Source organism: Trachemys scripta, chromosome 6 (genome assembly GCF_013100865.1).
Source record: "Trachemys scripta elegans isolate TJP31775 chromosome 6, CAS_Tse_1.0, whole genome shotgun sequence".
Classification (NCBI taxonomy): Eukaryota; Metazoa; Chordata; order Testudines; family Emydidae; genus Trachemys; species Trachemys scripta.
In genome coordinates this window covers 35,290,580-35,304,679 of record NC_048303.1, presented here as the reverse complement: position 1 = coordinate 35,304,679, position 14,100 = coordinate 35,290,580, and the positions used below count along the sequence as shown (strand labels likewise).

The 14,100-nt window shown below is 42.3% G+C and overlaps 1 protein-coding gene across 1 annotated transcript in view; it reads left to right on the top strand.

Moving 5' to 3' along the window:
* Positions 1-380: 380 nt before the first annotated feature.
* Positions 381-14,100, top strand: part of ELOVL7 (ELOVL fatty acid elongase 7) — a 54,266-nt gene continuing 40,546 nt past the window's right edge. Inside the window, exons 1-2 of the mRNA XM_034774417.1 lie at positions 381-502; positions 4,137-4,245. The gene's annotated coding sequence lies outside the window, so the exon portion shown is untranslated. The remainder of the gene's footprint in view (positions 503-4,136; positions 4,246-14,100) is intronic.

Genomic DNA, 14,100 nt, shown 5'->3' with positions numbered 1-14,100 from the left:
TGATGCTTCAGAGGAAGGAGATTTCGGGAAGAACTTGGGAGGCGACCGGTTCATGTCCAGCCATTTACAAGTTTTCCCCCAGGGCTTCTATAAAAGGGAACGGGGGGGGGGGGTGAAGACGTGGCTGTGCAAAGGAGAGGAACGGATGGGTGAGCTCCTGGGCGGAGGGCGCAGTCAGAAGGCGCCGGAGTGGCTGCCTAGGGGCTTCGGGAATCTGCGCTCACAGCGAACAGGGCCGCGCCCCGGCTCGCCCCTCTGGCCCCCCCAGCCCGCGAGCTGCGGCCCCCACCTGCCGCAGCCTGCGCGGCTCAGCCGGCGGGGCAGGCGCTGGGCTGGCCCAGCAGGGTGCAGCCCAGCCCAGCCGGTCACATGGGCGGGGGGAAGGTGACTCAGGGCTCCCCCTCCCCTCCCAGTGGGGAGCGTGTGTGTGGCCGGCGCCGCTGCCACTAGCGCACTTGCTGACTGCCGGGCAGGTGCGGTCCGCGCTCGGGTCTCGGCGTTGGTGAGTGGCCGCGGGGGCTCCGGGCAACTTCCCGGAAACTTTCGGGCAGGGGAGTGAGGTTGGGTCGCCAAGGGCGGGGGGACGTGGCTCCCAGTCACCTGCAGTGCGGGGCGGGCTGGGGGACAGGCAGGGTGCGGAGGAGGGAGGCTGGGGAAGGGGCGGTAGGAATGGGGAGATCTTGGGGGCTGCGGTGGGAGGGGGAGTTGTGGCTGCGGTGGGGGAATTAGGGGCTGCAGTGGGTGGCAGGTCTAATAGGAGGTGGCTTTGGGGAAGACGCTGCTTGTTTCCCATCCCCCTTTGGGCGAGGTAAGACCCACGTCCGGCTCCGGGAAGAGGGGCGGGTGCGCTGCAACCACTCAGCTGACTCTGTGCTTGTTGCCTGGGCCCCGCTCTAACAAATGGTTGCTGACTGATGGGATTAAAGCCTCAGCGGCTACAGGCTGAATATAAGGGACAAAAAGGTGTTTCTAGGCTGACCTACAAAGCCGCGGCAGCATGGCTGCCTGCAGCTAAAATCGCCTGCCCAGGGAACGCGCGCTTGTTTGGCTGTCCGGGAGGGCAGGAGAGGGAGAGACAGGTGCGGGGTGTGTGTTTGTTCACGGTTCAGTTTCAGGTCGTAAACCCTCCGCCCGCTGAGTAATGTATGACTTTCACTGGAAATGAGCAGAGCTTTTTCCTGAGTGAATCCGTCTCATTTCTATCTGGTACTGGTCTGAATTCTTCATCTCTCTTTCCATTCCCCCCACGCTCCTACGGCACTTGTGCTCATGAAGTTGGTTTAAACTATGGGTTGGGCTTGCTTGATAATATCCCTAACTCATTCTCTTCCCTCCAAACTGCTGCATGCATTGAGATAATAAGCCCAACTTGCAGAACAAGTCATGCCGAAGATGAGAGAGGGGAATGGAACATGTTTGTATTGTGCAAGAGACTAAATCAGTGGCTTTATCTGCTGGGAAATGTGTGGTTGGCTTCTACAAACTCCACACACCCCACCCAAAGAGAGAGACTCAAGGGAGGAACTATAGATCCAAGACTCCTCAATAGGCTAAAAATAGGGGGAGGGAGGAAGAGGATGGCTGGGATGGTTAAGGTACTGAGAGTCTGTACACTTGGATTTGCTGTAGACTTTGTCTGATGCTGTTGGACAAATCGCTTAGCTTCTCTGTGCCTTGCTTTCCCCTGCACTGACATAGAACTAACTAGCTCAGGGCTTGAAAAATATACTTGACACTTACTAGACTGAGGACTCTACCTATTAGTTAGACCAGACTTCTCTATATGGGGGTGTTAAAATGAATTAACTAAAGGTGTGAAGTTAATTGGCATACATTAAAGAAGTGAAATGGCCTTAATCCAAGGAAGATTAAAGCTGTATTTATATATGGAGATATCCTATCTCATAGAACTGGAAGGGACCCTGAGTCCAGCCCCCTGAGTTCACTAGCAGGACCAAGTATTGATTTTTGCCCCAGATCCCTAAGTGGACCCCTCAAGGATTGAACTCACAACTTTTAGTTTAGTAGGCCAATGCTCAAACCACTGAGCTATCCCTCCTGTAATTTAAAATGTTACAACAGCATATCTGCACTGCTTCAGCATAAACACTACCTATACCAACAGGAGGGGTTCTCCCATCAGAGTACTTGAGAGGCCGTAGTTAGGTTGATGGAAGAATTCTTCTGTTGGCATAGTGTCAGCACTAGGTGTTAGGTTGGCTTAACTAGGCTGCTCAGAGCTGTGGATTTTTCACATCCCTGAGCTGCATAGTTAAATTGACTTATTTTTCTAGTGTATACCAGACCTAAGCTACATCAAACTAATGCTATTTCACTTCTGAATTAGTGCACACATGGGAGTTTAATGCACTTTAACTTTTGACAGCTAACTTTGCACCTTTAGTTTATTTGTATTAACTTTCCTGAGTGTCCCTGTATAGACAAATCCAGGGTCTAAAACTGAAACCTGTGCCTGCTATGCTCCTCCAAGGCTTCACCCATTGCAACAGAAAGGAATAAAACAATTGTATGTTATTTCATTGTACCATTGTCAATCAACCTTCTTTTAAATGCTTCTTAAATTTTATTAGTACAGTAGGGCAGGTTGAATAGCAGGAAATGCATGGAATGTATTTCAAAAATTCCATTGGTATAATCTACTAATTATAGCTGGTTAAATGATAGTCAGCAAGTAAGGTAGCTGCCTACCACAAAATATTAATAAGTATTTAACAAGTATCAGTAAAAGTAACTAAATAGATTTTTCTAAGCACTATGTGACCAGCTCTACCTAGTACATTTCCCTGATAATTGTTTTTTCTTATCACCTTTTCCTTCTTGGCTTCACTCTACTCTTTTTGCTACAGTAATCGATTGTATATGCTTTTGTGAGTTGTCTTCAGTGTCTTTCCTCTTCCCCCCCCTTTATATTTTTTTCATCTCTTATCTTTCTTTTCTTCTTTCAAACCCTCTTTCTGTGCACCACTTCCTTTCTCTAACTTACCTTATCACTCCTGATCATGTCCATTTGTGCACTCACACATAGGATTTTGAAATTTGCCTAAAAGCCAGAGAACTAACTCTATCAGCCATAGATTGATACAAAGGGGGGGGGGGGGGGGGGAGGGAAGGGGAAACAGCAGGAATGAAGTCAGCACCGATGTGCTTTCCATGTGTGGGAAGCAGCAGAGTGCTGGGATCCTTACCCTGAACTTTGCTTGGGTACTTGAACTTTCATATCAACCTCCAGAGCTAGTAGGTGCCTGATAAATTTACAGCCTCTCTATTCAACTCTAGCTGGCTACAAAACCGGGAGAAGGACCAAGGTGTCTCATAAGGTTTCCCCCATCCCAGAGCCCATTAAATGATTTGGGGGTGGGGTTTTTCACTGTCCTACACCTCCTCCTGGATACTGCAATGAGAAGGGAGGGTCTGCTACTCTACCTTTCCCACTCAGCTTTAACAGCTGCTCTAGTCTGCTATTGCTGGAAGTTCTCTCTCTCTCTCTCTCTCTCTCTCTTTCTCCCTTTTTGTTTTAAAGCCGCAGCAGCGTAGAATTGATATACATTTCTCAGTTTCACTACTGTGGGGATCTGAAAAACAGTGAAAACTGACAACACCAAACAGTTTTCACTTTGCTGTAGTTTACAGAAGCTTTGTTATGTCTGTCTGCAAATTCAGGAGGAGACTAATAAGTTTGAATTTGGAAATTTTTCTTTGCAACCACAAGGATCAGAATCTTAATACTGGAAGAAAGTGTTTTTAAGGGTTAAGAATGATTGTTGTTATGAAAAGCGACCAAGAGTCCTGTGGCACCTTATAGACTAACAGACGTATTGGAGCATAAGCTTTCGTGGTGAATACCCACTTTGTCAGACGAAGTGGGTATTCACCCACGAAAGCTTATGCTCCAATACGTCTGTTAGTCTATAAGGTGCCATAGGACTTTTCGTCGCTTTTTACAGATACAGACTAACACGGCTACCCCTCTGATACTGTTCATATGAAACAGATCTAAAATATGTCAAAAGCCTCATTATTATTTTACATTTAATGTTAATAGTTTTCTATTAAGTTTTTTAAATAAAATTATTTCATGTCACTTAAAAACTAAGTTACTATGCATTCCCTTACAGCCCTGGAAATCAGAACGTGACATCATTGTACTTGTGCATGAGAAGGGGAAAGTGAAACTGACCAGACAACTTACTTTTATTGTCCAAATTTGAGTGTGATTAAAAAAAGGTAAATGCAACATTAATGGTGAAAAGTAAACTTTAATTTTTTAGTATTATTGGATTATTAAAACAAATAAGAAGTTATTTTGTAAAACTCTTGTTTCTTTTGAGCAAGAAAATAGTAGCCAAGAAAGGTAATATAAGACAACTTTATTTTGCATATTCTCTGTCATGCATGCTGTACTCAAAGTGCTTTACGGAACTGAATGATATAATAGTTAAATAACAAAGGGGGAAAATAAATTGAGGTAAAATCCAAGAATAACTGAGATTATTTAAGATAATGCAAAATCTGCAGTTTTTCATCTTAGATCATGCCACTAGTCTGTCTGAATGCTGTCTTCTTGTTTGAGCATTCCTTGGTTTCAGAATATAACTTTACCTGCTGCAGAGGTAGTATTGTTTCACTAAAATCATGTTTAATATAGTAAAAGCTGTTCTGTGTGCACTGCTGGAGTATATCTGGAATGGGATTTTATTGGTTTCATACGCTGATGCAACTTTGTTAGCTATATCTTGGCTGTTTATGAAGATGAAGGTCAAATGTGGGCTAAGATACATGCACATTTTAAGTGATATTAATGTTTTTTTTAATGAAAAATGACCATTATATTTTAAGGCCTGTAACTAGCATAATTTAGTTTTGTTCTGCTCTGAAAAGCAGCTCTGTAAAAATAGCATTGATTTTCAGTTACTTTGATTTCCATGTAAATATGCTCAGAATACCAACAGGGGTTGAATTTCAGTGGGATTTGGGTGCCTAACTTGCTTAGGCTCCTCTGAGGATCCCCACCAAGATATTCATTTAAATGCCACTGAAGCAAACACAAGGTAGGGTCTCTTTTCATGCACTTTTACTCATAATAAAGGTTATCCAGGCCAGATTAATCCCTTGGTTCCAACTTTGCACACTATGGTTCTCATTATGATAACTGTTCAAACTCAGGTGTCAGTGAACGGAACTTGGTGAACTGTTCTGATGATTCACAAGGAGGAGTGGAATCAAGACTATGCCTCTGAACTGCATTAGCTCTGCATTGCTAACAAAAGTACAAAGCAGTAAAAATGTACCTTTTAATTAAAAAAACAAACAAAACCACTGTCTCCTCTGTGGAAACAATGTATCATTACTGCACATTAGTTTAACTTTCCGTCAACCAGCCTTGTCTTTCACTGATGCTGCCCTCTGTCAGGAGTGCTGGAAGCTCCCGAGAAGTGTGTAGGTGGGCGAAAAGTGTGTGTGTGTGGGGCCCACCGGTGGCTGAACCGTGGTCCCCCCACCCTTGTTCCGCTTTTTTCCCCCCCGAGCGCTGCCCACTGCTCACTCCTCTCTGCCCCACCCTGTCGCTCACCCTTAAGGCAGGAAAAAATTGATGGGGAAATGGCTCCCTAGGCCTCCCTCATCTTGGCCGCCTGTTCTGGCACCTCTACCCTCTGTACTTGAGAAGAGCTCTTTGTAGTGGCTCTATAGATTTTTACACTGATTTTACATCAAATTTGCTATGTCTGCAAATCACTTGATTTTGTCCATTTGTTTTATAGGTGTGTATTATTGGGGCAGGCACTGTCTTTCTTATGTGTGTAGGCTACCTAATAAAATGAGACCTTGGTCCCTGATAGGGATCTCTAGGCACTACTATAAAATAAATGATTCTGGGAAAACAGAGAATAGATGTGTTGAGTGAGGTTATAATCTTGCAAGGTTATAATCTTGTTTAACACCTGCATTGAAGTGAATAGGGCTACTCACAGTGTATACAATTAAGTATATATGTGAGTCTTTGCAGGACCAGGGCCTAAGAAAATATTACTTTTACCATAACTGTTTACTGTACTCTATATGAATATCTCCAAGACAAGAACACAGCTACACTGAAGAATTCCCTCCCTGTTACTCTTGTCTTCTAACAGAAGAATGGAGCAAGCAATCCCCATTGCAAAGTCTGAAACACCAAGGATTGATTTATTGTTGACTTGGCAATAACTTGGATTATAAAGTGAAAATCCAAAAATGGCTTAAACTAATGTCAGATTAATTTGATTTACTATTTTAATGTGTTCTTTTTTGGTTTGGATGTATTCCATGTTGGAACCTTCCATTTGCCTGTGCTCATTTTTTTTTTTTTTCTCTTAAGAATTAATCTTCATGTAAGTGAATTTTTAGATTTTTATTTATTTATTTATTTATTTTTGTCTTGGAACTTTGAGAATGAAAAACTGGAAGTGTTTATAAGTGGCCAGAATTGATGCTTTGTGACTTGTAACTGATAGGAATACAGGACACCCAATTAAAAAAAGATCTTGAACTATTACCATTGGAGCTGGTTTGGGGCGGGAAGGAGGGAGGGAGATATTTTTCATGAAAAAGTTTATGGAAAAACTTATCTCTACTTTTTTAAAATTTGAAATACATTTTCAACCCTCTAATGTGCATTTATACACTTCACACAGCCCTTAGTAAGCCATCACCTATGCCATTTTTCCTGTTTTCTTAAACAAACTTTGCCTTTTGGAAAAGTGTTAGCTCAAACATCAAAATATGGGGTTACAGTTAAGACCTGCTAGTTTTTATGCTGTCTGACACATATTTGTTCCATCCTGAGGGTGCTGTGAATAGGTCATTGGTAATCATGTGGGAACAATGATGGTGTATTTTTTTTTTCTTTTTAAGGTGAAGATTGAAAATTGTTGAATGTTGAAAATATTTTTCAAGTTGAACTCCTTTTAAAGTGCACTTTACTCTAATCATTGGATGATTCTGCCTTAAGGATTGACAAGACTGCATGTTGCTCTCTTCTATGCAAATATTCTGAGTAATGGTATAAAGCTGCTTTCGATTCACTTGTGGAGCTATTAATGATTGAAAATTCATTGCCAAAGTTACATTCTGTACATTGGATTTTTACCATGTTCATAAGGAATGTTGGTTGGTTTTAGATACCACATTGGAGCTGGATCCTGTGTGAGTTTAATTAACAGCTTTTTTTTTTATTATTATTATTATTATTGAGGCCAAAAATTGTATTCTCAGCCTGCTTCTGCTGAAATTAATGCCTTAGGTTGAAAAGTTAAAAAGAAGTCTGCTTAGGTTAAAATTTATTAAACTGTTTTTTTTCCTTTGAGACATAATAAAACTACTGGTAGGAGAATCTTGGAAATCATTTAATGTATATCTTTGGTGTATTATAAGTCCACTTCTTTGACATGTTCTTTATCCAGTCATGATCATGACTTTTAAATTGTAGCAGTCATTTAAAAAACAAACTCTGAAAAATTGAAATGTACAAGTTGTAGGAACTTTCCATATCCCGCTTCAAAGCCTTGCAAAGAATCATTACAGGCTGGGAGGAAATCCCTCAACCTAACCTCGCACCGCTTCTCATGAGCTGTAATTAGACATCAAGCAATATGAGGAATTTATTTACAAGTTGTGTTTTTTAAAAACACAAAACAAACAAAAACCCCAAACAAAACCCACCACCACTTTCTAAAATGTGAATAGGAAAATGAATTTAGCCCCAATTTGTTCTTTGGATTCTTCTCAACTCAACATTATTCCTGTGAGTTCTTCTACTGCATTGTTAAAACTATAAGTAGCTCAGGCCCAAATTTTGACCTACCTTTAAAATTATTCAGTGGAAAATTGCCTTTGGATGCATGGGACTCCTGCCATTTGTTGCTCCTGGTTCCTTCTAATGGAGACTTTCTCTGCATCATTAAACATGTACTTGCATGTCAACAGTAGCTTTCATTCAAGAACCCAGAGCATTAGCTAAATAATGAATTAAAAGTTAAAACAACCTTCTGAGATTGGGAAGATATCCATTTTACACATGGGGAAATTGTGTGATCTTGAGTCCCTTAGCACGTCAATGGCAGAGGAGCGCCGCCCCGCCCTAACAACCCCCCCCCCACGAGTGCCGCCCCGCCGAACCAAAAACAAATCCCAAGCACTGCCCCGCCACCCCAAGATTGGCCGCCCCTTACAAGGTGCCCCCCCAAGCACGTGCTTGGTCGGCTGGTGCCTGGAGCCGGCCCTGCAGAGGGGAGCAGTCTTCGTGGGATACATTGTTGAATAGCTTTGCAGTTATATTATGTGTATAAAGACAAACTTACCTCCCTGAGAGTTGGAGGGAAGCTCTGTTTTTCTAGTTGGAGGGAAAAACTTCAGTCATCTTTCTCCCTATCCCCTTTGCCAGCTGCAGGGAAGCGGTGTATGTGGGGAGTTTTTACATCCCATTTCACTGAATTTGCAAGTGAAATATATACTGTAGGACAGCAATTATGACATGGGCTCTAGCAATTGTCGGCATTCTCTAAAAGTATCTAGAATCCACTGAACGAGGACTTGGGAAACCTGGGTTAACTTGCTCAGTAACTCTGGGCAAGTAATGTTCTGTGCCTCAGTTTCCCCACATGTAAAATAAGGATACTGACCTCCTTTTGTAAAACACTGAGATTTGTGGATGAAATAGGCTTAATATTCACCTGTATCTTATCCATGGGTCTGAACCTTATGCTGCTGCTGGGGCTAGGAGCCTCTGTAAGCTCTGTACAACAAGCTTTCTTTTTCTTTTAGTATTTTTTTCTACGATAAAAAAGATGCTCACGCTGCACAAATAATGGTGCTTGAAAATGGGAAGATCTTTCTGGATCTGAGTCAGACTCAGGCCAGAAGAGATGAATTTGTTGCTACAGTTCCTTTTTTAATGAGAAGGCATGGAGATTACATATTTTACATACCAAAATATAAGAATTTCTGTACTCTGCAAAGCAGTACAATTTCTATTACCTTGATTTGATGATGAAGAAATTACTTGGACAGTTGTACTGTATAGCCGAATGGATAGACTGGACTGGGATTCAGGAGACCTGGGTTCTGTTCCTGGCTCTATCACTTGCCTGTTGTGTGATCTTGAGCAAGTCACTTCACCTCTTTCTACCTCAGTTTCCCTATTTAAAAAATGGAGATGATGATGATATGGACCTCAGTGAACTGCTTTGAGATCTACTGATGAAAAGCATGATATCAGAGTTAGTTGTTGTTTAAAATATCTATTACAAATTGTGAATTGATACGAGAGTCTTGTTCATGTTTACCTTGAAAATACTTTGCTCAGTCTTGGGAAAGAGAGTCATTGTGAGTTTTTTGTTTTTAAATTTTCTTCCAGATACTTCAGTAGGTGGATGGTTTTTTCACTAATGTAGTTCAGAAGTCACTTTTTTTCAATGGCTAATATTTAAGGGCTTATGCTTTAGCTTAAAAAGCGACAGAATCCTGTGGCACCTCTTTGTTGCTTTTTACAGATCCAGACTAACCCAGCTACCCCTCCGATGCTTTAGATTAATAGATTCCAAGGCCAGAAGGGATCATTGTGATTATCTAGTCTGTGTTATACAGGAGGTCAGGCCATAGACCTTCCCCAAAGTAATTCCTTTTGAACTACAGCATATCTTAAAATCCAGCCTTGATTTAAAAATTGACAGTAATGGTGTATCCTCCTCTGAAGTTGTCTTGTAGTGACCAGAGGGATAGCTGTTACCATGCTCGGAAGCTTCACATTGGAGTAACATGATGAAGGCAGTGGTGCCATTCTTGGTTCAGACAGTCCTATGTAGAGAGGCAGTGTTGCCTAGTGGTTAGACCACTGGACGAGGACTTGGGAAACCTGGGTTAACTTGCTCAGTGACTCTGGGCAAGTCACGTTCTGTGCCTCAGTTTCCCCACATGTAAAATAAGGATACTAACCTCCTTTTGTAAAACACTGAGATTTGTGGATGAAAAAGTTTGTATATAAGAGGTAGATAGCAAAAACCTGATGATAATTAAAATAAAGTATCTTGACAAATTCTTTGTCTTCCACTGTATTAGAAAGATTCTAGTGTTTGCCTCCTTGCCCCACCTGTTCCACAGTGACTAGACCAGTGCTTCCTAAACTCCCTTGGGGAGCTCTGAAGGGGTCACGGGGGAGCCACAAGTGGCTGGGGAAAAATTTTTTAAATATGAGACTATTAAACTAGGCTTAATATTCACCTGCATCTTATCCATGGGTCTGAGCCTTATGCTGCTGCTGGGGCTAGGAGTCTCTCTGTGCCCTCTGTTCCTGAAGGGGACCTTCAGCAGAGAGACTTCCTGCAGGGGGAAACGTTCAGCAGGAAGGCTTTGTGCTAAACGCCCCCTGATGGAGCGAAAGGACAAGAATGTTCCCAGTGGAAGCACCAGCACTAGCAGATGTGGTAGTTTCATTATGTGTGGATTTTCGTGTCTTGATACTACTGCAGAAAATACACAGCCACAACATGTCATTTGTGAAGTATGAGGCCAGGGAAACTACAGTGACATTTAGAAAACAAACACCTGGAATTTTTAAATGAGAACTGTGATGGTTTTTCCTTCAGACACAAAAAGAGTTAAAAGTAGCAATAAGTCATGTCTAAAGAATCAACTGTTCCTCAGCAAGCCTTAAAAGCATCTTATGTTGTGGTCAAGCAAATTGCAAAAGGCAAACAAACCGTCACTATTGATGAGATCCTCCTAATTTCAGTGGCAATAGGCATGTAGAATTATGTAGGGTTACCATATTTTCAGCCTCCAAAAGGAGGACAGTCCATGGGCCCCCAGCCCCGCCCCAACTCTGCCCCCTCCCCTGCTTCCTGCGCACATTTGATTTGCGGGAAGCCTGAAGCAGGTAAGAGGGGGTGTGGGGGGAGGAGGCGCGGCCCAGTCTGGCCCCCCGCCGGCCTCTCCAGCTTGGGTCGGCTCGGGCCCTGGGGTGCTGGCCCCGGGCACCCCCGGCCTGCCCAGCACTGCTGGTCCCTGGACCCCCGGCCCGCTCAGCAGCCCCCGGGCCCCCGGCCGAGCAGCCCCGGCCTGCTCAGCACCCCCCGGCGCTCGGCACCGCCGGCGTCCGGCGCCCCAGGCCCCGCCGGCCCCAGACCTCGCCGGCCCCCGGCACCGCTGGCGCTCGGCCCCGCTGACCCCCAGACCCCGCTCGGCACCCCTGGCCCCCGGCGCTCGGCACCCCCGGCGCTCGGCCCGGCTCCAGGCCCAGCCCCTCCGGTCCCGATTTTCCCGGACATGTCCGGCTTTTTGGGATTTCCCCCCCGGACGGGGATTTGGAGCCCAAAAAGCCGGACATGTCTGGGAAAATCCGGACGTATGGTAACCCTAAATTATGACTGGGAAACGAGCAGCTATGGCACTGAAAACGGTTCCTGTGGCAAATAGGAGCACTGTTGACCTTGCAGAAAATGAGTAGAACATGTTGAGAGTCAATATTTTGCACTGCAGCTTGATTTCACAGATATAGCCAACCTGGCTCAGCTTCTGTGTTCCCTGATATTTGTCAACGAAGGTACAATTGCTGAAACACTTTTATTTGGCAAAGCAATCAGAGTCCAAGCAGCCGGTGAAGAAATATTCAAGATCCTTGATAAATTCATAGTGCGTATTTGGGGCTACACACGTAGGGGCAGTAACCATGACCTGAAAGAACAGTGGGGTTGCAGCGTGAGTGAAGAAAAGAGTCAGCAGCAATTTGGAAACATTGCATGGTTTATTGCTAAGCTTTTGGTATCAAAGAAATTGCATCCTGAAGTACATAAGGCCCTTGATGTTGTTAATGTTATAAAATCTCAGGCAGTGAATACGTATTGTTTCAGTGTGCTTCCAGCAGTTCTGAGTCTGGCTTTTCAGCAATGATTTCTGTGAAAACTAAACATAAAAATGGTTTAAACTTGGGAAAACAACTTAAACTCCAGCACTATCAGATTCAACCAAACATTACAAAACTATACATTTTGAAACAGGCCCATTCTTCTCGCTAGAGTCTTAGACTGTATCTGAACATGCAAAAAAATCCATGTTTTCAAATTATAGTTTTAAACCCTGGATGAGATTAGAATATATAAAATAGATATTAAACTTCGTGTAATTGAAAACTCGTGTCCTTCTTGAATCTAGTGTCCTGAACTCTTGACTCTAGTAACATGAGTTGGTTTAAAAAAAAAAAAAAAAAAAGTATTTGGTTGTAGGGAGTCACTTATCTGTTGTGGAGTTGCAGTGTCGTAACTAATTTGGGAACAATGGGATTAGACCATACTTAAACACTTGCCCAGTAGGGTCTGTTTCTAGCACGTTGATAGTTTTACTGAAAATATTTGATTTCAACAATATAGACTTGTATTGCAATTCCCAATACCAACTTAAGTGTGTCCTCTCATCAAGAATATGTGTTTTGGAAATATAGCAGTCGACTGTAATGTTCTGATAGCATGGCATATCCATTTCCTGATATACTTTATTTGGATGAATTTCTTGAGTTATTTATACTTGTCCATCTTGGGGGATGGGGAAGGGAAATAACAGTGCAGTATATCCTAGGAAATGCAATGTTTCTGTGTGGCCAGATCTACCAGGTTTGTCCTTGTATTATGTCAATCTAAATTGATCTGTGTAAACTGTGGAGACAGAGAGACAGTCCTTTGTGGCATTTAAGTGCTTAGCAAGAGCATAAAAATTTAAATTCCAACTGTGTGCTCTTGAGGATTGTATTATGAAATATCAGATGTACTCATACCTAAACTAAATGTGTGTGTATATATATATTTTTATTACTGCATACTTTGTCTTGTTAGTTCTAGGTAACAGCGTTTTTTTTTTTTTTTTTTTTAAATCACTTTTTTTTTTTAGCAGGGACATTTTAGATGATTAGACCTAGAAAATTAATGGACATTAACAGTTGTATACAGTCATGCATATCTTTTTTTTTTTTTTTTTCCCTTTTGGTCCACCTACTTTTTGTTCTCTAGAAAGCCCTTCCCCCTCCTGAACACCATCTACTTTGCATTTTGCTTTAAACTAACCACTGCATATTGATTGACCATGACAGCAGGCATTGTTGTTTACAGTTGAATTTGTATCAGAGAACCAGTTTTTAAAAATGTGATATTGTTTTACATTTTACACGCTCAAGTCAGGTTGCAGCTTTGTTTTGTGAAGCAAAAACTTTTTTCCCTTGAGCACATATGGTACCTTGTATAATGCCTGAGTTCGTGGTAAGCTTGTCTGTATTCTGATCCTGAAAATACATTCCTCTGCATTTCTCCTGCAAAAAAACTTATGTGCATGAACAATTCTGTACTTCAAACATTTGTAACTTTAAAACTACTGAATTGATTTTATTCACATTTGAGCGGACTTCAGTACATGAGATCACAAAGCAAGGTAAGGTGGAAGATTCAGATGGAGTGATCAGAATGTCATTATGACTGGAACATACGGGCAAAGTGTGTTCTGTTCAAACTTGCCTGGAAAAAAATCATTTGGAGTGAAGCCAAACGTGGAATATTTCAGCCCCAAAAGAATTGTTCAAGGAAGTTATGAGTGCCTGGGGAAAATAATGGACAAGGAATGTTTGAATAGAACCAGGAACTCAATTTGAATTTTCTAGTTGGGAAATATAACTTAAACTTTATCTTCTGTGACTATAGAACATCAGTCATGAGATTGCATTTGTTTAGTGTTTTTTTTCCCCAATTGATTCTATTTTAGTTAGTGCATTCACTAGACATACAACTCTATGCCCAACTTGATCTGATTGTGAGATGTAGTGATAATGCATGTCAAATGTGGCTAGAGGGGAGGATTTAGTAGAGATAACTGGCTGAGGGCTGATAGATTTCAGGGTGACTAGATGTACCAATCATGTCAAGGCAATCTTGATCTCCATTTCAACTTTTGGTATTCCAGTTCTGTAACCAACTCCCAGCATCTTCACAGAACTCTGAGTAGTGGGGTAATGGGTCTTGAGTGACTATGCCTTACTGACATTTCACCTTCCCAAAAATGAGAAGTGAGTTT